General features: G+C 40.9%; 2 long non-coding RNA genes across 2 annotated transcripts in view; one reads left to right on the top strand and one right to left on the bottom strand.

Moving 5' to 3' along the window:
* LOC148057037 (uncharacterized) overlaps positions 1-27,543 on the top strand; it is a 274,920-nt gene that overhangs the window by 224,593 nt on the left and 22,784 nt on the right. The window lies entirely within an intron of this gene.
* LOC148057038 (uncharacterized) lies at positions 11,235-27,151 on the bottom strand. Its single transcript, XR_015702046.1, has 3 exons — positions 27,027-27,151; positions 26,794-26,918; positions 11,235-11,359 (listed from the first exon to the last, which is right to left on the bottom strand). It is a non-coding gene; the product is annotated as an uncharacterized LOC148057038 (long non-coding RNA).

Here is a 27,543-nt window from a genome sequence, read left to right as displayed (position 1 = left end):
ACCCACACTTTATTCATTCTTAACTCTCCTCACCCACTCATCATTACAGCTGTGCAAAGCATCCATTACAAACCCTGAAGCCATCTGAAACCTACCTTTATAACTTTGTTATGTGCTTCACACACAGCTGGGATTGGTTGGACTTTGGGTAAATTAGCTTTTGAGACAAACGAGCCCCAGTTCCATGCAAATTTGGGCCCAGGTTAAGGTGAATGATTTATGGGTTGCATATTTTGAAAATCGCTGAGAGAGTTTCATATCACTGTGTCATGCTTCACTGCGTAGATCTCTGTCATATTCATGGAAATCAAAAAAGATATGTATATAGTACACTGCAAAAGGGAATGATAATAGCAGTCAGATCCCAAATGTGCTCCGTGCGTTGCAAACAGTTCCTGGCCTGAAGGACCTGCGGAAAAAAAGTGCTCTTTTTAACTCTTTAACACTTTATTGCTTCAAAGTGTAACTAACTCGTAAATTTTTTACTACATTCCTTCGTTTAGCACATATGCATGCCACTAGCTTTTCAATTAGATAGGAACTGGTGCAAGTAGTTGCTGTAATGATGCTCTCAGACAGAAAGTAGAAGGAAACCCAGACTACAAAATTCAGATTCAAAGCTAGATTTTCTGTAGTTGTAATGAGAGATTTATCTCATTGGTGATAAAAGTATGAATTTGCAAAATTTGGATTTGGATCCTCACTGAGACGTTGGCCAGCTCGGTTAGCAAAATTAAGCAGTGTATTGCTAAATGGAGACTGGATTAGGCCAGCCCTACTGAATGCCATCTTGCTCAGTCAGTTTTCAGAACCATGAGGCAATTTTCTGCAAAAACACTGACCAAAATTATAGATAAACAAGTTTTTAAAAAAGAGCGATTCAAAGGACAGGATTCAATATAAGAGGCTCTGTGGCTTCTTAGTCAGACAGTATCACAGAAACTACTGTTGCATTTTAATTTTCAAAGGCAGCCTAGGTATTTAAGGCAGGAGTACCAACTATGTCACTTAACCTCTTAACTCGTAACAAAAGAACTTCCTTGGTTTCAGTTTGTAGCCCGACAACTTTTTATCTGCAAAACAATCTCTTTCTTTTTTATCGTGAATGAGTCCATGCAGAAGATTGTAAACACCTCACCAGATCCCAATTGTGGAACGCTGCTTCCTGCTGATACCAAAATATTAATGTAAGGGAAAGCCATGGGGCGGTTTTTAGTGTGTGGTGAATGTTGCTTTGTCATCAGGTGACTTCAGTTATTTTTTGAAATCCTGTAATGCGTCCATTTATCAAAGTGCCTTCAAGACAAGTGGGGAAAAGGCTTGAAAAGTTTGTGTAAATCCCGAAAATGGCTTGAGGTGGAGTTGTCTTGGACTTAAGGTCATATTAAGAAAGTATCAAGGCATGGATTCAGCTGAGCAAAGGTAGATATGCACAGTGTAAGCAACAGTATCTGAACTAGTCACCGTGGCGTGAGGCACTGTTGGGTCTCAATTTGCATTCTTCTAAATGTCTAAGATAGGTAAAATGAATCACAGCCTGCAGGTGTCTGTTTCTTCCCATCAGCGACGAGGGGAACGTGAGTGACCAGCTGATGTGTAGCTAAATGTCTGTCTACTTCCACATTCAGTGAGGTGAGCTCCATTCCCGGTGCCCTCCGCAATGCAGAATTTGGTGAAGGAGGGAGTCAGGTCAAACACTCGTTGCTGTAGATGTCAGTGCTTTATCCTGTTCTGCTAAAAGCAGAATTCTTCCCTTGGTGAAGAACCATTAAACAAAAATAGTATGTACACGATCAGCATGGAAACATTAACAATAAACAACAGGACTATCAGAGGTACTCTGTGAAGAAATGAGTCACAAAAATAACATAGAAGCAGCTTAGGATTGCAACACCAGAACCCCGAAGTGTGTTTATAACAGTCTTTAATCACCACCTTCACCATGTCCATATGTTACTCGCGCTTGTCGAAACATTACATTCGCCTTTTGCTTAGGGCCTGGTTTTGTGAACTGCTGAGCATCCTCATCTCCCATCAACATCAACACATTGTAGGCTTACACCCAGGGAGAGATAAAATATGGCACGTAATGTTTCGTATCACATATGTGTGGATGGCTGTGAATCAAGGAAAGAATCGCTTTTAAATAAATTACGTGAGACTAGAAAAGTGATAACATAATGCATGATTTGAGAGCAAAAACCCAGCCCCTTTGCATTCATTTCCATAACAGTAAAGAGCGGTGCCACTGACAGTGCTGTTCTGAGGAGTCAATTGGCATTTCCACTGTATAATCTCGATTCTTGGGGTTGGTATCTCTGTCATTTCAAGTCATGCTGAGCTGTAACTTAGTGGGGAAAAAAAAAAATCGCTGAAATGATGGGATTTCTCTCTCTCCCTCTCTCTGCATCACAAAAGAATAAAACAGAATTTACATTTTATGAACTATTTGCCAAACCTCACATCACAAACACCTTCCTTTTAATTGGACGGATAATAAAAAGGAAGACAACAGAGATAAACAAGTTCAATATTTAAAAGATTTGCTCAGCATAGACAGTCCTTCCTTTCCAAAAGTTTTTTTGTTAAAAAATGAGAAATATGTTATGAGTCTCATTTAACAATAATATGAACAAAAAATGCAGGCAATTAGTAACGAATGCTCAAGTAAACGTATCTGTTCCAAGAAGAGGTGTCATAAAAAATGTTAGAACTGAAATTTACTGCCACTGAAGTCAGCAATAGCATTTCCATTGCCTCCAGCTGGGGGAGGACTTGGTTCCTAGGAAGTTCACTTCAGAGATGATTATCTTTATATCAGCAAGACTAGGAGCGAGGGCTCCACAGCCTTCTACGTGAATGCCAAAGGGAATACAGTGCTATAAATCCCTGTTTCTGCAATGATAAGGACTATGGCCCCAGTTGAAATATATAAAGTACAGTTATATGAGTTTAAAAATCCTACCAAAACCTCTGAGTAACTACATCTGCAGTCCTACCACAGGTAAATCTTCCAAGGCTCTTGTTACAACTGTGGCTTAAGTAAGCAGTCCAGGGCCTGTTTCAGTGTTTGTTATCAGATTGTTCAAATATTTCAGTTATGTTTATTAACTAAAGAAGGTCTCAGGCTCTTTGTTTTGGCTGTAGACAGAATTTACCAAATTCACTGTTCATAATCTACAAGTAGAGACTGAATTATCTGGGAATTTTAAAATAATTTTGTTCAGACTGTGACTTTCACTTCATATAAAAATAGACCTGTAAGGACTTCCTTAAGTTGACTCTGTTTTGGCCTAATAAATAACCAGTCTTTCAAAATTCTCTAATGGTTAAAGGTAGTGGCAAGGTATTTTGGTCATGCATTTCAAGAATATACGTAAGCAAATTTCTTGATTCTTCTTCCTCTCTTGTGTGTTTTATTCACAATTTTTTGTTGCTTGGGATGACTACAATTGTGTACAGCTTTGAATGGGAGTGAATATACGGTTGCCCACTTTTGAACCACTACTAAATCACATATCCTGACTCACGTAGTGGGAGAAGGATTCTTGGTTTGTGTTCCCAAGGTCTTTCCAGCAAACTTCGGGACTGAAATCCCTCTCTCCAGGCTCCTCCCAAAGCTGCACACCAGGGCTCCTGCAGATTGCCCACCTCTCCTCCCAGTCTGCTTCTGAGCTCCGGCTCTGCTGCTCAAGCTGCTCTGTCTCTTTTCCACATGCATCCCTGCCCAAAACAAACTCAACAAGGCTCCCCACCCAGATCTTTTAAATTCCTGGGCAACCTTACATTTGCCTTTGTTTTGGGCAGAAACATGTGCTGAACTGTCTCCTATAGCTCAGAAGAGAAGGGCAGTGGTTAAACCTACCATTTTCAACAAGGCTTAACCCAACCTATAACAAAACCCTCAGTAAAGATGTAACCACTTCACAACCCCGTGTGTGTGCGTGTGCATGTGCGGTATGTGGAAAGGAATTTGCAGAAGAAATGGCCATTTTTCCCTGAATTTCCAGCTGGACAGGAGCCACAACCAGGACCAGGCTTGGGCAGTTCAGTTCATTTGAGAGCTGCCCATAGGAAAAATGTTTAATTCTGAGTATTTCATTTCTGTTGGGACTGGAGATGCTGGCACCCTTACGGTTTCTACTTCAGACATCAGGGGACTAGACAGATGTGCAAGCAGCCCCAGGTTTTTGTTCTGAGCTGACTCGATCTGAGCACCAATTTGGGAGCCAGGGAGGCCAGACTCAGTGTGAAGTTTGGGCACTCAACAGGTCTTCTGGTCTGGGACCAGCCTCCCCCAGACCAGCTTGGAGGGTGTAGAAGAGCCTTGCATGGTCTGCCCTTGTCCAAGCTCACAAGCCAACCTGTGTTAGCAAGCCTTTGCTTTCCTGGGACCGCGGGATTCAGAATGCTTGAATCACCTGGCGGGGTCTCTACCGATTCTTTGCCACAAAAAACTCAGTAATGCATAAAGCATTGCTTATTGAACTTGTGCGTGTCACGTCTGACAATCCCAAATAATGCTAATGCTGATGGTCTTAGAAGGCTCGTCCATAGGATGTTCAGTTGTCACTTGGCGGCAGAAGGAGTCCTCCGAAGCAGCGTAGCGGCCATCGGCAATGAAGGGGAATGGGCAGGAGGCGTTCCATAACTTGGCATCTTCTTACAGGCAGAGTTTATGTTAAGGTGGGTTATCACACATAACCAACCTTAATCCCTTTTAAATGAAGGTTCTGTTTATAGCATATCAAGGTCAGGATTATAAATCCTGGAACAAATCACCAGGTATAATTAAAAGGAATAATGCCAGTTATATTTTCCAGTCATTTTCAGTACTTGAAACGTGGTCTCTGTACTCCTTGGACTTCTCACAGATAAGTACAGATGGTATCTTTGTGAGTTAACAGTAACCTGTTTATTATAGTTCCTTTGTTTTTACCACTAGCTTGAAATACATACCAGCGTTAAACATTGTATATGGCATAACAAACTAGTTAATTCTTTCAGTTTTTCAGCGGTATGTTCAACAGAGCTTTAGAAGTATTTCCAAAGAAATTTCCAACCTTTATGTACCCTTTGTAGATAAATTCACTTTGCTTTTTTCATGCTCTTTTTGTGGTCACTTCCTAGCAGTCATCCCCAGTTCACCGATGAGAATTTCACAGGAACAGAGGGTTTTCTCTACATGTCACAGAATATTTCAAAACCCAGAATGTCTTTAATCTTTATCACATAACTTTGCAACACAAAGCCAACTCTGAGAGACAAAGTACTTCCATCGAGTAAAGACAACAAAACACAAGGTGGTACAAAAGTAGCACATGACCTAATCTTCCTCTTATATCTTTAATATGAAGACATTCCTCTGGAGGTAGTGTCTTCATATTAAACTGAATACTTGAATCAAATTTATAAATATTTTTTTAAAAAACTAAGTTAAATAAAAAATCCAAAAGTTTAATGACAAGAAAAAGAAAAAAAAAGTTGTGGTTTTAGTACGGTTAACTAGATTGTATGTATTCTAGCAGTACAGGCAATTATTGTAGTTAGTACAGCCAGAGGTGCTTAACTAGCAGAAATTCTGCATAGTTAAAGCGTTGGCTTTGTGACAGACCATGCATAAAGCACAGTAAATAGTAATACTATGTACAGAAATGTTTAATTCTTTCAATTACAAAGGTTTATCAAGCCCAGTATATAACCTTGGGCTGGAAAAATGATAAAGATACTTTGCAGGTAGAGAATATTTTCCTGACAGGATCCCAAGTCATAGTAATAAATTGGGATTATTTTTTTTTTTCTATTTTCCACTGAAGGTGTAGGGGAAAAAATAACAGAGAGTTGTTTTTTTCCTCATTATTTGGTGGTACTTCCTTGAAGCTTTCCAAACCAAAGCCATTTCTCACATCTGGTTGGAACACAGATCTTTAAGACATTCAAGTAATTCAAATCAGATGTAAAAATCTAAGCTACACTATATGAAATTCAAGAACAATATAGTTACAGGGCTAGAAAAGTCTGCAATATGGCACCTCTTTTAATCAATAACAGCCTCAGTTTCAGTTTGTCTGTAAATATAAGACTATAATTAAGAATGATCTACTGCATTAATTATTTCAATACCCCGTGTAGCAAGTTACCAGATTAGTGACACTTTACATCTATAACGTTATTAACAATCTCTTATCCCTGTACTCTAGATGAAGTCCACAGCAATATGGTCTGTATTAGATTATGGTTCCAATGGAAAATATTGAAGATCACTAATATCAATAAGTACTTCCTTATCTCAGCCATTGGTAACTGCTCGTATTGACTTTCGTTACATTCCAGCAGTTCTGCTTATACCCAAACGGTAGTCGTTAATTTCCATTAACTAAGTCACAACTATACGTAATTTAAATTATTTCCAATAAATGTTCAATTAATGCCTGTTATCTGCATTTAATTTCCATTGATTCCAAGAAGCTACTGTTGAGCTTAATCGCCGCCATAAGAAAAACAGTTTACCATAGGCGTCACTGGGTCTCCATTAATACCAGCAGACAGCTACAGGGACCGGTTTCTCTCTTGCTGCCAAGCAGGAGGAAGCAGTGCTACACAGAGACTGCGATGCAAATCAATGGCTAAAAATGCAAACAGCTGCAGCTGGAGTTGACCAGATAACAGTATTTACCTCAGCAACAAACGCGTGCTCGTCTAGGATACCATTTCAGTTGGCCAGAAAATATTTTAGAGGTTTCCTTAAACTTAGCATGTGCAAATAAAAGTGAGCTACAACAAACTGTTGAAAGTAACACAGTATTCTGGCTTGTTCCACTTGAGTTAAAAAATATCATCTGCTAAAGAGAAGTTCTAGACCAAGAGAAAAATCAGTGCAACTTGTCTGATGCTTTTCTTCCCCTTATTATGATTTTGCCCATACAAATACTCTGGCTGACCAAGGGAAAAAACCCAAACCCTTATCTGTAGGACTGTTTCAGATATTTTTGCATACTATAGGTTCGTAGCAACACTTTAAACTCATTGAGATTAGATCACCATTTTAACATAACGTTAGGTATTTTACATACAAGTCAGCCAGTTTAGATGCTCAGAAACTGCCAATTCATGAAAACAAAACATCTGCGTAAGAGTGATGATCTTGACTAATGCTCCTTTTGAAGAGAAAAGCTTGCTGAAAATGAAACGTTTCTATATTTTCAAAATAACATTTTCCATTTCGCATTGCAGAATTTTTTTCCTATTTTCCATACTATTTCAAGTTGAGATCTAAATGCAATATTTTGCTTTTATTCAAACAAATCACTTGACTGACCAACAATTATTTTATTCATAATCATGCTTTGTAACAGCTTTCTGGATTGTTTTATTGCTTTCATTAGGAGTCAAAATAAAACTCAACCGTAAGACATTCCCTGCGAAGGAAAAATCTGGATCTCACTGGGCTTTGGTTAGAGCATTTTGTTATCTTCACTTTCAGAATATGTTCACTGTCTTAGCCAAAAAGGCCCTCCAAGCTAGTCCTGTACAAAAGTTGCCACACATCCCACATTGCAGTAAGGTCAAACCTCACGTCCATTATGAAACGACAGCGGGATATGGCTTTTCCTAGAGTTTTATTACAGCCTGCTGTTCTTTAACAGTTCTGCATTCACACAGCAAATATAACGCATGTTGATTATCCACATTTGGGGCTGGAGAGGCGTAAATTACCGCTGGATCTAAGATTCCCCAAATTTGAACACAGTTGGGTAGCTATTATTCCATCTGCATTGGCCAATGCTTTCTACAGAAGGTTCAGCTCTGCCCTGGCTTAGAGTGCACCACGGCAGCCAATTCTTGAGGTGACAAAGTCTTGGGTAATAGTTACAAACTTTGCATCTGAAAGAAAAGTGACATCTCTAAGAACCAAATGCAGATGTTGAGGGTTATGGGTACAGGTTAAGAGACAGAGCTGAGCCTCTGGGGCAACCCTGACATGCAAACCTGCATAACAAGGAGTGGATGCACACACCCTGTAGAGGACTGATGCTGTCAAGAGCCGATGTAAAGAACTGAACAAAGGAGACCATTTGCAGTGCACAAGAAGAAGGAATTTTATTGGTCTTAGAGAGTTTATCTCCTGAAACCTTATCTATTAACTATTTACACAGGCACAGAGATCAGTGGTGGTAGATATTATCTGCACTTCCTCTTGATTGCTTCCCTTTCATGCCAGCATTACCTCTGCCTGGCCAGGTCTGAGCCTCTCCAGCTAGCCCTCACTCAAGATCCAGTCTCAGCAAGGCTCCTGTAAAGCACCCTCCAGCAGTTTAGCACAGGAGACAGGGGCAGGGTGGTTCCTGGGACATCAGCGTTTACACCTACTCTCTAATCACCCAGGTATTCCTGAGCACCTTTAGTAGGAGGTCTCACAGCTGACAGTACCATAAAGGACTCAGTCCTTAGAGAACATGTTCACCATTTCAGCCTAGGATCTCTCAGAAAGAAAGGAACAGAGGCACTTCTTAGCAGCGGCATTTATCCCAAGTACAGGTTGAAAATGTGCCATCCATGTTTCATGCAAATCCTATGTAATAATCAGAGAACACATCAAGCAAGTAAAGCTTAATTTATTTCTAGTTCTCCTAGGGCCTTCTTATTTCCTTTTTTTTTTTTTTTTGGTGGAACACAGGTCGTCTCAGCCCATAGCCATGTTTCAACTGAAGCTTCTCAATGGAAACCTCTCTTCATACTCTTGAAACCCAACCTTCTTCTCTTGTGGGAGTAAGATTCACAGAGTCCCACATCCTTCACATGCAACAGAGATGAGATTTCAGTCTCTTCTTTCCCTGACAGTACAGCTGAGTCTGATCTTATCCACAAAAGCATGGGGAAGAGCATATTACAGACAAGCAGAACAAAATGAAAGCAAAATATGACAGATATTAAAGGAAAGTCAGCTTGATGTCACAGTTACCACTCGCTCCAGGTGGTGAAACTCATCCCGCGCTCTGACATAGCGTGAAAGCACTTGTCGTAAGATCCACGTCTTTATGCAAGGTCCCAAGGTCAGAAAACTGCAAACCGTTCAGTACGCCGCTTACCAACTGTGGTAGCAACACAGAGAGCTGTTGCTATGAAGAGACAGAATTGTATTCACGTTTGGGTATTTTTTTGCCTAATTCAAACAAAAGCAAAGTTCTACCAGGCTGGAAGCAGGTCATCTAAGGAATGAACTGCTAGTCTCCAAAGACAGCTGCCCAGCAGTTCATCCGTCCTCAGAATAACGCTGGTGAATAGCTACATGTAGACATCCACAGTGAGTGGGTATATGAGTTGCAGTGGATATATGAGTTATGATGATATAACATGCATAGCATCTCCTACTAGTACTTGCACGTCTCGAGCCCATTTTCCCAAATAATTTAACTTTGAAATCACAGACTATGACCACTGTTTTGTTACACAGCACCAGATAAGGACACAAATGTTTTTCTCTTAATTCCCTTTTTAGCGTTTCTCAGCTCCTCTGGATATTCAGATTGCCCCTATAAAACAATAATTGTGCTCTGCGATCTCCAGAGGTTTTAACCTCAACGATTTGACCCTCAGTTATAAAATCTGCACATTTTCCAGGCTCTGCAACCTGGAAGCAAAGAATGAGGATTAGTTAAGTGCTGTGAGTGACTCATGAACAGTTGCTAGTTCTTGCAATGTCACAGCTTGCGCTGTTTTCCTTTCACACTCAAATTACCCTGGAAGCCCTGCCCAGTGGGGCAGGTGCTCTCAGGAGATAAGCAGCAGTATGAAAAGTTTGGGAACTTATCCCATTTAACAATAAACTTGACATCTAATCTACTACTTAGCTTTGTAACACACCCAGTAAAGTTAAACTAATCAACCACTGCACCGTGCATCCCTCCCAACACTCTTCAGTGGTATTCTAGACACCCCCAATTTACTGTAACTAAGGATGCTCCATCTACATGTTTTTCAGTTTTGCACATGCAGACATTCACTCAGCCCTGGCCAATAAACTCAGTGGCGTGGAGGATTCCTTTCCCAGCTGGATTCCTCCAGCACGGAAACTCCTGGTGTACAGCTCCTGCAGGGATGTGGTCATACTCGTGGTATCTCACCACTGAGCTTTATCAAGCCTCAGGTGCCTTTGAGCATGTGCAGGACTTCAAAACTTGGATACTTTAAAGCTGGGAAAAAAGGTCATAAGGTGTTTAAGTACCTTTGGAGCTAGGCATTAGCTGAGCAAGGGTTTTCAGGATTTAGTTTTAGTTTAAAGAAATAGTACTTGAATTTGACTTCCGTACCAATTTAGATTCCTAAATCTATTTTCTAACCTAGCCCTTAGTGACTAAGGCATCTGAATGAGTGGCAGAGATTAAAATAACCACCTTTGATAATTCTCTAAATTCCTAAATTAAAAGCACTCCTCTGAGATACATAAATGGTTTGCCTGTTTCACATAGACCAGAAAATCAGGACCAAAGTCCAAGAAAAAAATGGCATATCAAAACATCAGCTGAAACAGAAGGTTCCAGCTGTTTCAAATGCCACTAAACCACAATGATTATTGCTAACATAAATAAAGCAAAATCTTAATCCAGCTTTATCAAGGAGTTACTAACCGTATTTCTCTGTTATTCCAGTAGTTTTATGAGAGAGCACATTTTCATAGGCAAGGAGAAGGATGGTCTATTAGCGACCACTTTCTCTTGTACTGTAAAAAACCCCAAACACCCAACAAATGCATCTAACAAACAACTGAACTTGGTCAATTCATATAGAGTAGAAAAAAAGCTGTCAAACCAATGTCTAAATGATGTCCTTGCTAAATGGCTTGACTTGTGTTTTTTGGGTTTTTTTTATTGGACAATGTCACTTCCTTGTGACCACTACAAATGATAACAGTTGCAAGAGCTTTACGGTTGCTAAACCAAAGGAATGGCTGGAATTTTTTTAAAGTCTTTACAGCTTCAATACTCAGTTCAGGCTGACATTTTGTACTTTAAAAGCTATCTTTAAGCAACTAAATAGGTGACAAAGCACTCCAGAATCTGGCAAGACAAAGAAAAAAAAAATCAAAGCCTGCAAATGCCAACCCATTGCACTTTTGCTACACTCCATGATTGTGGTGAAGGGTTTGGGTTGTTTCATTTGCAGAGTCGTGGCTCCCTTCATTCCACTAACAAAAACGCCAATAGCATTTCTAAATTAAACCCAGCATCTTGTCCCTTCTATTTAGGGCAGCTTTTTCTCTGACCCACCACATCTCCAAGCACAATGCCAGTTCTCTCATACCATCTGTGTAAACTTCCCTCCGCTGTTTCCAAAAGTGCCTTTTTTCCACTGCTGGGATCTGCAAATTCAAGGAGAACATTTTCAAGATGTGTTCAGTGAGTAATTTTTTTGCTAGTCAAGTTAAAGTGATCACACAAAGTTCCCCTTTCCTTTTTCCTCATTTCTCCACCATTATGTTAATGTCCAAAATGTTCTCTGAGAACCCGAATTCTAGCTCTTTAGAATACAAGGGGGTGAGGGGGTGGACGGCAGGGAGAGCACTGAAGTTTGATGCTGATTTAAGTGTTACTGCAATTCCTTAGCATTCCAAAAGACTCATTACTAATAAAGGAAAATATTTTTAAGGACACCAAAGAAATGCCAGCAGCAGCACATGGCACAGGGAAACCTGAGCTATCTGGAAATGAGCTCCCTCACATTGGAGCAGCGGAGCCACAGAGCAGGACTGTTCAGGTCCAGCAGTGTGCTGCCTGGGAGGGTTACATATCAAGAATACGTTGCTTTCCAAGGAAATAAAATTAATTGGTTTTCTAAATGTAAAGATGTTCTGCTTTTGGGATCCAGTGAAGTATCTCTCCATGGCAGTTAATGAATGCTGTTTTGAATCACAGTAATTGTCACCAGGACTTGTGCTTCTACACCTTTTAGGAGATTTTAATCTCTTGCCTCTAGTTGCTTATCTGGCATTTCTCTGTAGAGTCTGTATTGCTCCAGTAGCTACCAGGAACTCCTTGGAACTGGCATGGGGATAAGTTAACAGGGTGCAAAGATGTAAACAACTAAAAATTACTTTTTTGCTGGACCTGCAGAGGGACTTAAGGTTACATGTTTCTAGCTGAGAAGTGAGAATGACAGAGCACTGGCACAGATTGCCCACAGAGGTTGTGGAGTCTCCATCCTTGGAGATACTCACAAGCTGTCTGGACATATCCTGGGCAACCTGCTCTAGGTGACCTGGCTTGAGCAGGGAGGTTGGACAAAATGACCTCCAGAGGTCCCTTCCAGCCTCATCCTGTCTGTGAATCTGTAAGAAATACCAAAGCTGGACTACTTATTTAAAAAGGCCAAATAGATTCATGGGATGGGATAAGAGACATCGACTGGGTTCTCTGGAATGAGAAGATGTGCCACTGGTAGTTCCAGATCTAAAAATCAAGTCCCTGTATGCTCAGGTAGCGATAGATGAGGTACTGGGGTACCACAGCAATGAGCATAACAGGACTGAATTGAAGTGAAGCAAAAAGGGGAGGTTCCAGTAGCTCTGTCACCACTTGCCCAACACAGAATTGTTCCTTTGGGCTCCCATGCTAATTCATCTTTCCCCTAATATAAGCGACCTGGTAGATTCACTGTTAAAGTGCACGAAAGGCCGGGTCAACAGCTGGAACACGCTATCTCTACTTCCGCTCGGTAAAATACAATCTCTTGACCTCAGTTAGTAAGTGTATTTCACTGTTTTCCTATTGCAACCAGCCTACACGTTTATGTTTGAATGATAAGGTACCTTATAGAGAAAAATATCTCCTATAATTGTTCTGCAAACTATATTGTTCTTTAATATGAACACAACAATGAAGTTGTGTTCATAAACTTACTGTTACCAATGTAAATAATTACAAAACCATAAAAAAAAATAGATGTACGCAATAACCAAAAGTATAAACCCACCACTACTAAATAGCGCTTCATAACTGTGGCTCTGAACCATTACTGCCTCACCAACACAGCCACAATATCCAACTTCATAAAACTCTCCACTCTACAAATTAAATGAATTGGATAATTAAGAAAGCCTATGTTTAGTCCACAAAGTGAAACCACCATCACTATAGCACAAGAATGAACCCACATTTTAAAAAATGGTAACATTTCCATTCCCTGTCATGCACAATCGAGACCTCCTTGCTCTCTATCCATCTGAAGCTGTGTGCGTTGAGGGTGAAGACGCTGGGCAGCGCTTTGCTCTCCGGAACAGCCTCAGGTGCTCTGCCAACGACTTCAGGTCTCGATGAAAAAATCTTCAGGGCTGGGACTTTGGCTTCCTACCTATCTGCAAGACACTCCACTGCTAACAATAGAGAATTACAGACTAACTGTAGAAGTCTGGGTGGGAAAAAAAAAAAGGCACATAGGCGTGCAGGTCTTGCAGTAGGACCTGTCTGGTGGGGCTTGTTACAGAGAGGGGCTAAGATGGCAGCAGCTGTTTGCAACAATTCTTTACTACAGCATCTCCTCGCCGCAGGGAGAGGAGCGGGCCTCGATGCAGCAGCAGCTGTGCTTGTCCCTGCAGGCCTGGCAGAGGGGGAGGTAACCAGAATTACAGGCCTGACCCCACAAAGAACACCCGTACCCCACGCCCCTCTGCTAGCCTAGAGAAAGGAAGCAAGGAGCAGGAATACAATTAAAACACAGGGCGTGTGATTCAGTTGATAGCGCATGCTGCGCTGCTCCCCATTTTTGCAGGGGTTGCACGTGAGTGTTCGTACGTCTGTGAGGTTTAAGCAGCGCTCGCGCATCCCTGCAGCCGTGCAGGCACAGCCCACCTGGGCACATTAAATACCCTCCTGGAAGAAAACAGGGGCGAGAGAGGGGGAGAGAGGACATTCCTTTTCCTTTTCACTCTTCCAAGCCTTCCATCATCTTTCTGTTGGCAGCCTCCCTTCTTTTCTGCCCAGATTGTCCCAGATTTTAGTTCAAGAACCTGCCCTGCCAGTCGGCAGAGGTCTGGGTGGCTGAGGATTGCCATTAGCTGCCCTGTCCTCTGAGCAGCATTGTCGCTCCCACCACTGCAGCTGGAGACAGAGCCTTGCCTCTGTGTTTTCTTACCTTGTGCCAAGAGGTATCTATTATAACTCCTAAAATATATTGGCTGTACAGCGCTGCCTGATTACCTTCACATTGCACTAGCTCTATAAATAGGACAAAAATACACCTATCTAGATGATGTAAGAGAATTACATGTATGTTTTATTCTGAACAGCAGCTCCAGAACAGCTGCTGATACTTTGCCAGTTGCATTTTACTTATAAAATTTCAGCATTTGCCAACAAGACTTTTTGCACTGTATGCAGACGGCCAGGTGTTTTTATCACTCCACCCACATGCCTGAGTCCAGTAACAGTCCTGCTCCTGGCAAAATTCAATCTTTTCTCATCTCTCGACCCATGTTCATCTTTGTATTGTTTTTTAATTAATCTATGGTTAGCTGAAGCCCCGGCCATAAATCAATGACTCCCTTTCAATTCTTGTTAAAGATTTTTCATTTTCCTAAATTTGCGGCGCGTTGCTCAGAAGCCGCTAACAGCACACTTTTCTCTCATTATCAAATCAGTGAGGAATGGACTCAATGAAGCAAAAAACATAAACCCGGCACCGAGGACCTTCAGGCTTAAGGGCCTTTCTATCTGCTCCAGACACGCTGCGAATGAAAACAGTCTTTTGCCACCTTGAAAGCTACAGGCCAGATCTCTCTTGGTGTAAAGCCCCATAGCTCTGTTTTGGGACGCAAGCAAGCTGTCCTGATTTACACCAGCTAAATATTTGTCACTGTACACTGCCTACTCTCTAGCTGAGGGAACAGCTAGCTGTCTGTGAAACTGTCCCACAAAGAGGAATTGCTGGAGTTCTCTGTTACTACATATTTCTAAATGCAAGTTTTCCCAATCTTTTCATTTTGCCAAGCAGCATATTGAGGTCAGTACTGAGTTCTTCAGGGGACGCTCGCACTGAGGATGTCTCTGTGCCTCCCTGTGCAAATGTGCTCAGTGTATCATCTTAGAACTCTTATTTAAGAAAGTTCTAATCATCATGGGGTTCAATTTACAAGAAAACAGTCTTAAAAATCCCAAGACTTTATAATCGTGTTTGTTTTAAAAAAGCGAAGATGAACAAAAGACACAAAAGAGAGTGATGACCATACCTACTTAGTCTCTTAAGTGGCGTGAGAGGAAAATCACTGCTTAGTCACTGAAGGAAAATGCAAGCTATAACACATTTTAAGGTCGTTTATCAGGGCGACTGCGTGCATGGCAAGATCTGTGAACTGCACACACCAGAACTAGGCCCAGTTACAGCATCCTTCATGGCTTAAGCCTGCGCTCATTATGCATGTGTATTACATTAAACTTTTCCCTTCTTTTCTCCAGTTACCCTTCTGTGCATTTTGGTCTAAATTTTCAGAAAATTGCATGCACAGTTCCTATGATTGTGCATGTAATCAATTAGTTATTTATGTATACAACTACTGTGACCAGGTATGCAAATCTCCAAGCAGCTTTTGCCATTTTTCAATAATTTAGCCCTTTGTCATTTATATGTCCACTTTGTTCGAAACAGCAAGTTCATGGAAATTTAACTCATGTGAAACATATGCGTGGATCCATATGAACTGCCCAAAAGCGTCACAAAGAGAAAGGATAACCTTGTTGTTAAGGCAGGAGAGCGCGAAATCTGGTTTCCATTCTGAGTTCTGCCCCACATTTCCTGTGTAACCTTGGGCAAGTCGTGAACTGTAACCTATTTCAGTGGAGCTGACCTCCATGGAAAGCAGGCAGAGCCATCCTTACTTTGCGAGGTTACCGAGACGTTTTGTTTGTTAGTGCACGTGAGAAACAGTGAAGCTAACTGGAAGGTGCTAGAGAAGTCTAAGCTATCAGTAATGGTATTATATACAGTCACGGTAATGAACATGATAGATGATCTGTACTCAGTCGTAAAACAATAAGTTTGCCCATTGAGACCTGAGCAAAGAAAATGGCACGCAAATCCAAGCAAGGGAGATGAATGAGAACCAAACAGGAATGGTGAGCTTGAGCAGGCATGTGAGTAATTAACCTGCAGTTTTTACTGTCCTACTTGGTCTTGTCCTTTTACAAAGGGCCACACTGACAGAAGGCATTTGAGGAGAACTGAGCTGGTTAACATGGCACTGACCACCTCAAGGTCTGTCTGATCGGCATGATTTATTTTTCATTAATCAGGATAATTCTGACAGTGATATTCATGTCAGGTATTGGCCAAAAGCTGGTGGAGAACATTGTGTTATTGACCCTATTAATATAGCTGTGTTCAGTTATAGGAAAACATGCCCTCTTTGTTTCCTTATACAGCAGAACAGAACTGTAAAGTCAATTCTGTTGCTGTGGTTGCTTTCTTCTTTTTGGATAAAATGCAGATAGACTTGCACATCGCTTCACTAAAAGTCTGGGGTATGGCCTTGGGGGAGCCATATGAATCACGATATATTCTGAGAGAATGCATCTCCTTTTAAAAATTACCTAATTTTGTAGCTGACCTATGTATGGCACTCACACTGACATCATTAGGAGTCCAGAGTAGACTGATTGCGGTGTCTGGCCCAAATTTATGACATAATACAGCAAAATGTTCAGTATCCTCAGATCCAACTGGGATAAAATGTTACATCTTAGGCCCCATGTAGCAAATTTCTATTTTGATTAACAAAAGCTTTCCTCGTGAGAAATGAAGCAAAGCTTTTGAAAATATATTAAAGATTGTATCTCTCTACCTCTGCAAAACAATTTGATGAGTCTGTTTCATGCATGATATTCCTTGGGAGGATCTGGAAATCAGAATTAAAAACTAACATAGAACGAACGAAGAAAATTCTGGTACACTTAAGGTTTTCTGAGCTTCAGGCAAATGCTTGAAAATACGCCTTGATACATATCTCTAAAGGCAACTGTCGTCCTGTGCGTCTGTATTCACACCGCAGCTGAGGAAGCAAGCCTACCGATAGCACACGTGTTTGCTACGGAGAGCTTTGTGCTTCCAATGTAAAACGTTCAGGTGTCCACAGCCTGAAAAAGCTGTGAGCTGCTGCAGCACGTCAGCCTCCTGAGTTCCCTGGAATGCAGTCCCTGTTTGAGTTGGAGCATATCTTTTGGAAAAAGATATCATCTTGATTTAAAATGTTCCAGTGAGGGAAAATACACTATAAACTTTGGGAAATTATTTCAATGCCTAATTAAACTCAATTAAAAATCTATGACGATAAGAAGGAAGCTTCACAGGGGTCCTTATCGGCTACAGAGAAGGAGCCCAGATTTACTATTTTTGTATGTGAACTGCACCTGTGTGACGCGGTATTTTTTTAATCACCGACTGCAATACAAAAACACACTGACTGTAAAAATCTGGCCAGCAGAATGATTAGAAGAGTTACTATTCCCTTCCAGCTCTTGTGAAGTGTTTATTAAACCTATTAGACATAACCTGAAAAATGGAGGTAATTAATAGGCACGTGCCATGGGAGTGGTTCCACCACACTTTACCTTGTCTTCATTACATCTGAATGACAGTCAATGGAAAAAACCAGGCACTTCTACAACATGAGTCACTTGGTCTTAGGCATATACTACCTTACATTTAGATGGATGAATCACATTTGTAGCATGTGTGGCAGTTAAGAAAATTTGGTCGCCAGCCCTAATTCTGAGCAACGAAGACAAGGCCAGATGAGACGGTGCTACCTGATGGAGAATGATCTGCAAGACAACAGGGTGGGGGGAGTCAATCTTCAGCTCACGTCCATGGTGTTCCCTTGCAATCGCTGGTCACAGCTGTGCTGTAGAGAAATGCCCTAAAGCCGTGTCACCACTAGTAAGTGCTGACTCTTGAAAGGAGCAGATTTGTCCAGCAAAATTGTTGGAGCCGAGGTCCCAACGTCCATGCTTCCAGTGCTTTAGGGATTTTACTCTGGGCCAGATGTAGTTGAGTCCCACTGGCTGCATGTAAGTTAGGCTCACTCCTGGAGCTGGAAGAGACCTCATGGTTTGGACGGATCTAAAAGGAATCGAGTCCCTGTGCTCCGCGATGTGAACCAGAGCACAGCAAGGGGAAGAACAGGGAGATTCACTTCAGAGGCAAACTCCAAGTCTATGCTACAGAGCTAGTGTAGAGACATCCCAAGTGTTTTTCCTTCGTGACAATAAGGTATGTGGATCTGTGCTCAACACTTGAGGCTAGATCTCTGTTAAAGGTCATTATCTTCTTCATCCTAGTCCATAAGCTGCTAGAGATGTTCAGTTATACGTTCCCAGAGCCAAAGCAAGTAGTCTGCTGCTTCTTCTATCTTGGGATGTGTGGTTGCTGACTCCTGTCAAATACAGCTAGTAAGTTCAGAACTACAGTGCTCACTGGCTTGGATAACAGTGCCTAGGGAGCTAAGCCTAACACCCGGTGCCTGCTAGTGAGGTATCTGCCTGGGTTTCAGACTATGGTTTAGATACTGCATTCTGAGCAAGTGTTGAATTGCCTATGTTTCACTCTAACCTGAATCCCTGATGAAGCTTGCAGATCAGATTGGCTTGGTTGAAACCAGATGTTCAGAAATCTAGACACTGCAGTCCTTTCTCTTTCTTCATACAAATTCTCTGCTTCAGCAGGGCAGGAATACCTACTTCCCTCTCTGCTTGGGCTTTTGTAACTCTAGAGGCTTTAAAAGCATTTGTCACTTTACAGTTTGAACTTGAGTAGAATTTCCTCCAGCACTAATGGAGATAACTCTGGGAATAAAGTTCCTTAAACTGCAAGTTCCTTAAAGGAGCGAGAGGTCCATCTTTCTTTTTTTCTATAAGTGGTGTGCTCATCTACGGGCTCTGCAGAGTTAACAATAACAATGCAGAGTTACACAGGTGGAAACTTAAAACAAGAGGTCAGATGAGAAACACAGCTTTCATCAGTGTCTGGGGTCATCACTGGAATGCAAAGAGATCATTTCATTTGTAGAAGACTCAGTAATTGTAGGAGGAATATTGTCTACCCCCTTCTCCACTCTCCAAAGAAATTACCTAATAGTTTCCAATTGAGATGGCTTTTAAAAGAATTTTGTTTTGATTCAGTCATCATCTCAGAATAAGGAAAAGTATTTTACTCTTAAATTGTAATTTTCATAGTTGTCTAATGCCAGCCGAAATTCACACCGTTCCTCAACTAACATATGCTGCTTAAATTTTCTCTCCCTTTGATATAGATCTAATAAAATAAATAGGTGAAAATAATAATAATCTGCTGTACTTCTAACCCAAGATCCAAAAAGTTCCTTAAGAAGCTGGATTTAATTTCCAGACAGGGAAGCTGAGGCAGAGGGAGCTCTAGGGCTTTGCCTGGGATCACACAGCAAGCCAGCAGTTGACCTGGGAATAAAATCCAGGTGTGCTGTTTAATTTCCACATGCAGTTCTCTAACCAATAGTACCGTCCCAATTCCTTCCCTCTACAGCTCTGTCTGATTTCTAACAGTGTTGGGGAAGTGTTATTCTCGTGCAAGGTTCCTACCTGAACCTACTGAATTTTAAAATGCTGTATTATTTTGCTTTTACGGATGAGAAAATGTTTATTCCACCTGTCAGTTCCTATCACAAATGATACTCTGATAAATCTCACTGCTCATGATGTCTGCTGTCAAAAGAGCGGGTCACTGAAAAGACAAAAAATGCCATTTAAAATGGTAAAAACATTCAGCGACTTTTATGACAAATAGAATCGAGGGAGATTTTCTTCCTGAGTCCTCTGATGAGGCTTTTTAAATGTTAGTTGTTAACTAAAGAGTGGCCTGTTGGTGTGCACATGCAAAAGTAGTATTCAGAGTGCTTTTCTGACCTAAGTAGGAAGGGGCTGTTCCGTTTAACGAGGGCAAGGCCCAGCTACAAAGAAGCGATAATGGAGATGCCATTGACGACAGGGATGCATGCAGAAGCCACAGAGATTCCTCCTTTTGTCTCCAGCCGGATCACAAGGACCAGGATTCTTTCACACACAGAAAGAAACAATTGCTGGGTGCTTGAAGGAAATTCAGTTGAGTCCCAGATAGTGTAAACTAAGAATCTTTTTGTTCATACAGAAGAAAAATATGCCCGTTGCAAGACTTCACATACATCAAGTTGTTGGGTTTTTTTAATCAGAATTAGGCAAAAGCTTTCTCTGCTTCCTCCCACAAAATGCCTTGGGAACTGGCTGCAGATCCCAACTGTCAAGTTGTTGCCTTTTTCGTTCCATCTAAAATACATCTATATTTTTCTCCTCCCCAGTTAGATAATCTTTATTTTTCATTCACCTCAGGTCTAGCTGCATCACTTTGACCTCTCTGTGAGGCCTGGGTAAATCCTGAAGATGCTGGGCCACAATTCTTAAGAAGGAAACTTCAAGTTCTTTCCGCTTCACTTCCCCTTCACATGTCTGAGGCAGTTAACGTTGCTGCCCCATAGTCTGCGTGGCAGGAGCTGTGTGCTAGCTGTGGCACCTATTGTCTGCATTTTTCCTCTCGTTAGTCTCCTTGACCTTTTATTGTCTTACTCCTGCAGTGTCAGGTCAGACTTAGTGTAGGTCTCCCTTCACTAAGGACCCCTTTCCTTTCGTGGATCACTAAGCAGGACAATTGCCCTATCCATCTTTTCAGGGTCTATTGTCGAGCCCCCCCTGAGCTGAGAAAGGTTTGATTCACTGGGAAACCATTTTGGTCAAAGGGAAGCCTGACTATGTGTCCTTTTAGGAACTCTGTCTTAATCACTGACTTTTTTATCTGGGATATGAAGAGGATTCAGGAGATCAAAAGGTTTGGGAGTACATGGGTTTGACCACATTTTTCCTGGAAATAATGGGAAACCTCCACTGAAAAATGAGCTCCGTTACAATGGGCAAACAAGAAGGAAAGCCACATAGTGTTCCCAGAGCATTCTGAATCATCAGACCTTCAATAGCTTCCATAGAGAAGGGAAAAAGTAAACAGAAAATGTAAATGGAATGTAATAATTAATGGACCTAAAGAAACAGACTCATTTGATTTGCGCATAATTGGTGCCTTCAAAAAAAAGATAAGTCAAAAGAAATCGACAGAGCAGATGGAGAAGGCTGAAGACTGGAAGTTCAGTTTGGCTGAGTACGCAATGGACTTGTGTGTGGTTTACTCGGAATTAGTAGCTCACCTCACCTTTACAAGTCATGATGCATGCATGTACTGCCCAGGACCGTGAAATGTTACAGAGATCTTGCTGGAGCACCCCAGTGGCACTGGTTTTGGTTGGTTGGTTTTTGTTGGTTTTGAAGGCCCTGACTTTGTCACTAGGTATTCAGCCACATTCTTGCTAATGCCTGGAAGATTTCTTCCTGCATGGAAGAATTATAAGGCCTTGTATAAGACAATAATGAAATTTCAGTTGACTGTATTTCCAAGGAAGTTAACCAGCAGCAACCATTCCCATTCCGGCAATTTCTTGAAATAGAGATGTAGGCGCCTCTTTAGGTGCACAAATTTCAAAGTGTTTGGTTCAGGAACTTAACAAAAAACAGGAAGAATGAAAACGCCTTTTTTCCTGCAATCTAGCTAGAACCCTTTTACCTCCTGGTACGCCAAAATGCTTTCTAAAATGAACATTCCAGTCTTGCTTCAACTAGCCGTTACCTCTGTACAGAGTCAGCTCAAGCCTTTTCAAAGTGCAAAGCTGAATATTGCTGTGTAAGGATAAAAGGGAGGAAAGGGACTCGTCTTGGGAAGGGAGGCAAGCAAAGGGAGGAACTTGGACAGAAAGTCTTGGAGAGCTGGACTCATATTCCTGCTATCAATAAGATGAAAGAAAAAAATGTAAGCAGAAGCCAGTGCCTCAACTTTTCCCTTTGACCCAGGCAAAGTCAAGAGGGATCCAGGCTGTTTTGTGTTCCTCCAGCAATCTGCTTTTCCTAGGTATTATCTGTGCATTTCCTTACTTTTTTTTATACTTTTAACATGAATAATTAAGGATTCTACTTTGGAAAGCACCCCAATTTAGGCAAAAGTTTGTATTTAAACTTCGGTATATGCTGAGATCTTTACCCGATTTAAAGAAAAGGAGTCAGCTGGACGTAGTGAGTACCTATGCATAGGTTTTTGGATGAGGAGCTACAGCTAGCTTCAAACAAGGTCAAACTTTCAGATTAAACATTTCTTCTCCAATAAGAAAGTGAGAAAAAAATGCCTTTTAAAATAACTAGAAAACTCAGATTAAAAGAAAAAGTCTTTCCAGTCATGAAGAGTAAAAAGTGACACCATCCACATCTCTGATGTTTCAGGTAGAGCTCAGTGTAGACCTGAATGAAATGCGAACCATTCCTGTTTTCTACAGTGAAATTTCTGAGCCTGACATTTCTTGGTTGGAAAATAGACATAGTCCTTGTGATATTTACATTAAGTATGACCAGGAGAATTCCTTTTTTTTTTTTTTTTGTTTACCAGCATGTATTGTCACTGAAGGCACAAAAATATCTACAGTAACTTCTGTGCCACCTTAATTTGCTCCTGCCATTTGACAGTGTCAACCGATCACAATGTCAGCAGTGTCACTTTCTGTCAACATTACCAAGTAGAAGTGTCCAGGATATTCAATATGCTTGCATTTACATACAAGAGGAAGGGAAAAAGTGATCCAAGCCTTTCCTGTACTGCAGAAACGTCTGAATATTGTTTCAGTTGAATTGTGACTGACTCATCGACAAAGTTCTGCTCCAGAAGAGTCTTTAGTCCTTATCCTTAATGACACTAAATATCAATTTTCTATTAATGAGTCCCAAACATATGAGGAAAAAAAAGTGATCAGTGAATGAAAACACAAGTATATCTGCAGACCTGGTGGAATCAGCATAGCTGCAGTTTCGAATTCCCAAAGGCAGAGAGCAAGCACTGTGGGATATATTTCAGCCATATCGGAGAAGCCCTTTGCATAATGGAAGTGCAGTCTCACGTGGTTAAGCTTATTTGGAAAACTGCTGAATTTTATGTACCCTTTAAGCTTGATACAGATAGCTTTGCTGAATACATCTAAGGATCTAACCACCCCAGGTTCTGAGTACGCGGCAATGCCACCAGCTTTCCCCTGGTATTGTACTATAGCAGTTACTTTCTCCCCACCCCTTTTTGATGGTTATAGGGGAGGAATCTGATCCAGAGGTCGTAACTGTGCTGTGTCTTGTGTGGTCAAAAAAGTTAGGACAAAAACATCCCAGAGGAAATACCTCTAAGAGAGAATGAGGAAGTGTTGTCCATTTCTCTGGTGATGAACATTGAGGCTACTGATAGAGGTTGCCTTCTGGAACCCTCTGGGTTGTTTGATACCCATTCAGCACAGCTTGGGTGAGCTGCCACACTTACCTGTGAGAGCAGCAAGCTGTCCTAAGTAGCCTCACAGTTCAGTCTTTCTTGATGAGCTAACTTTGGTACAGTTTATTACGGGCCTCAGGAGAAATTAATTCTCCTGATAGAGAATTAGATTGAGAGTTTAACTTAGCATAGCTAATTTGTCCCCCGTAATTTGGAAGTTCTCATACTGCCTTCTCTGTCAGCAGACTGGTGGAGGCAGGACCTCCAACAAAGTAATGGTAAAAGGAGGAGGGTCACCTCTTCCATTAGCACATCTGGATCAGGAACAGGATGATTTACTATCCCCACCCCGAACTCCTATTGAAACGAACAATCCCGTTCCTCACAAAGGACTAGTGGCTCTGCTGCATACTTAACTGGCATGGTAATATGGTCAGTTGCATAGTTGAAGATGTAAGAATTACAGTATGATTGAGCTAATTGCTTCCAGAGGGAAAGAAACAGAAAGAAACTATAAAAAGGTATGCAATATTTGAAAATAAGTTTTTTTTTTTCCCCAAATAATACTGTTTGCAGAGCTTTAAATGCCAGGTGGAACATAAATTATTAACTAGTCTTTCTTGTAAGCATGTACATTTTCTGTCTTTTGTTAAATCCTTTCTCCATCTATTGGCTCATGCTAATAGCTTTCATAATAAAATGCAGTACACGCAGGTGGGCAAAATGACTGTGTATTCTGAGTAATTAGCTGCAGTTAGTAAGGAACCCTTGATGCTGTATTCAACCTTGTAATTTTCTAATCCTGAGACACTGAGTAAGTGCAAAGCTGTATTAAGTCTTCTTTTGCAACAGCTGGACCGGTAGCTGGTTAAAGTCAAAGGAAAGATTCCCATTAACTTTAGTGGTCTGTGAATCAAGCTCTTGATATATATAGAAGGCCCCTGAAAACAAAGTTTTATTTTTTAATGTATTGTCTCATTTGTTGAATAGCATGGCTTACTGCCCAGTGTTATGGCAGTTCACAATGACTATTCTTCCCACCCATTCTCCTTCTCCTCCTTCCATTAATCAGTGATGGGTCGAATTCAAATGTTTTGGAAGTTCTGTCTGGTTTTGATGTGATGTTACATAAAAATATCTACAAAGTAGTTATTAGGGTGCTTGGTGTGGCTGCATTTGTCCTGGGGAAACCTCCCCCTCCTCTCTGAGAGCAGCAGCCCATTTTGTGGGAAGGCTGGCAGCTCTACAAGGTCTTCTTTGAGGCGGGCTCCACTCCCTCTGCCCCAGTGGTACATCCATCATTTTTGGTTTTCCTTTCCAAAATGCTTTTCACAAAAGTCACTTCCTCGTTTCACATTACTCCATGCTTTGTGAATTCAGACTGAAACATGCTGTGAACCAGATCTGTTATCTGGTGTAAATCAGCATCATCCTGCTGCTCTCGGTGGAGCTACAAAATTTTCTATCCATGGAGGATCTTGCCCATGAACTTTCTAAACAAACAGGCAGTTTTGGTGGAGTGAAAAAGGGTTCATGTGTTTTGGAAAGAGATATTAGTAGGAACAGCACATGGAAAATCCCACCTAAACAATGAGGTGTTTAACTTCACAGATACTAACATCTCAGTTCTGCCTAATGAGATAATTCCGGATGATTTTTTTTGCTCCGACAACCCTCATATGCTCCATTTCTGGGTACTAGAAATTGGTGCAGAGCAAAAAAGGACTGGGCTGCTGACTGTATAAGAGAGCTCAATTAGTATCACAAGCTAGCCTATATAAATATATCCTTTGCACTCCCATTTCCTTATGTAACTGACCACCCCAAGCACCTTTCTAAAAAGTTGCTCAAAGTTTATTCAAGGATGCGTTTGGTTGGATTTACAGTATTTGTCACTTGTTGGCCAAAAGTGACATAAGGGATTTCAATGTACTACTTTTAACGTGGTGACACTGCCTTTAATTTAGCGTAAGTGATTATATATGTTTGACTGTCAAATCACTGTATGTAGCTTTTGTGGTTGGGGGCTTGTTTTATCAAAGAATTCTGCTGAACCTCTTCCAAACCAGAACTCCCATGTGTATAATTATATTGTATTTTCATTATATAAACTTTATTTTTAAGACTGAAAACATATGAAATGATTATGGGAATGTGCATTCTATACAACACCACCACGTACTTGTGGGAAGAGAAGTTTATAACATAAACCAAATGTTGTCATTAATATACAGGTACAAGATGCATCCATGTGACCCATAAACCTAACGATGGAATAGAGGGATCTGAAAATACATGCAATTGCACTTCAGATTGAAAGAAATTTATAAAGAATTTTTTCATTGAATAGCACCTACTTGATAGTCGGTGGAAGATGTCAAAGATTCATAGCCTGCGCTTGACCAGTACTTGTATAGCCAAGTTAGGTGCTTCCAAAATATCTTTTAAAGCGATACTTCAAAAAAATGTGATTACTTCATTAGTATGTTTAATTGGTGCAAATATAGCTCTGTTAGAGACCTATTTTAGAGACCTATTTTGTCCTGGGAAAACTACTTTGGTGTTTTGCCCTAGAATTGTACACTGGGATTACATTCTTAGTTTAATTTCATTGTCTTCTGTCATGACCCAATGAGGACCTCTTTCCAGTTTGAATAGGTGCCACAGAGACCAACGTTTTAAGAGATCTGCAACACGATATTGTTTAAGGCAGGATCCAAAATTATATCCAACAGCAAGGTCTGGCCAGGAGGGATAAACTGTGTAAATTCTGAGTAAGCTGTCATCACCATCATGTCCCCAGCCATATTCATTCATAGATTTTTTTTTTTTTATTAACAAGGCTGTTGAGCATTGTCCCTATGTTATAAACGGGGAACTGAATCACCATGCAGATTAAGCAACTTACCAAGAACTTACTAAGCATGTCCACATAATTCAGCACTTGAATTCAGTTCTCCTTCTGCACCCTTACTCCATTGCCCTAAATTATAAGCTGTCCTTTATTTCAAATATCTTTGGTAGCTCCCTGTGTAATCCAAGTTTTTTTCTCTCTACTTCAGAAACTTTTGCTTGACTAATAGTGATTCTTTAAAAAACAATCTTCAAAAGAAATAAAGACCCTAAAGGGTATGTCATGAAAGCAAACCATTTTATATATATATATATATATGCACGTACAAACATATGCACATAGACAGCGAGAGAGACACACACATTCACACACAGAGCAAACTAGAGGACACATCCAGAACAATCTCTGAGTCATCTAAGATAAATGCTAACTCTTTCAAGGCAATCCTATACAATAGATCAATAAACAATATCTTCAGTTTGTGGCTGGGAATTTAGACCCCGTCATTTACAAGCTAAAAAATAGGTCAAGGAATAATGGTGATAACTTGCCTTATCGTCAAGCAGTGTGTGTGACCGTTGTCATCTGTAAACTACTGACAAGCATGCTCATGTGGGCTCCGATTCTTCTGCCGGGGTGACAGCACTGAAGTCATTGATGTTACAGTGCTGTAAACCTGCGTGGAAAATCAAGGCCAGGCTCTAAAAAACCTCTTATAATTATGCATAACTTATAAATTACGATATAACAAACTTTTAAAAGGACAACAAATGCAGAAAAATACCTGAGTCGAACACGGGGCTTCCTAGTCACCAGAGAAGTCATCTGAAGACAGTTTTGCAAGCTCAATGTAGCAAATTCCTGCACAGCATTCGCAAAGTCCCCAGCCCGAGTCACTTTGAGCTCAACTGCTCTTGAGCAGAGAGAGCTTGGAAGCTGATGAATCACTGTTAAGCAGTATGTATGTTTTCATAATCTTCACGTTAAGGAATGTCCATTCAACATCTAAGCTAATGACCATTGGATAAGGGTGCAGATGGAATGCGGTTTCCACATTTGGAAACACACTGTGATGAATCTGTTCTTTAAGTGTGTTTATGTTTGAGGGACTTTGCATGCAGGCTATCTCCTCAATGGCATGTTAAACTCTGCTCTCCAAAGAGAAGAGTGCAAGAGGCGAGGTAGTGGAGTAGTGGAGGGGGAGGAGAAGAATCCAAAAGGATGGAAAAGCTGCAAAATCCATTTCTTTAGAGGCACTGAAATTGAATTTGCAAGGTTTGAAGAATCTTTCTCATTTAAAG

This window comes from Nipponia nippon, unplaced genomic scaffold (assembly GCF_047370975.1).
Source record: "Nipponia nippon isolate SJK-2023a ecotype South Korea unplaced genomic scaffold, ASM4737097v1 scaffold_10, whole genome shotgun sequence".
NCBI lineage: Eukaryota > Metazoa > Chordata > Aves > Pelecaniformes > Threskiornithidae > Nipponia > Nipponia nippon.
This window is presented reverse-complemented; position numbering and strand designations above follow the sequence as displayed.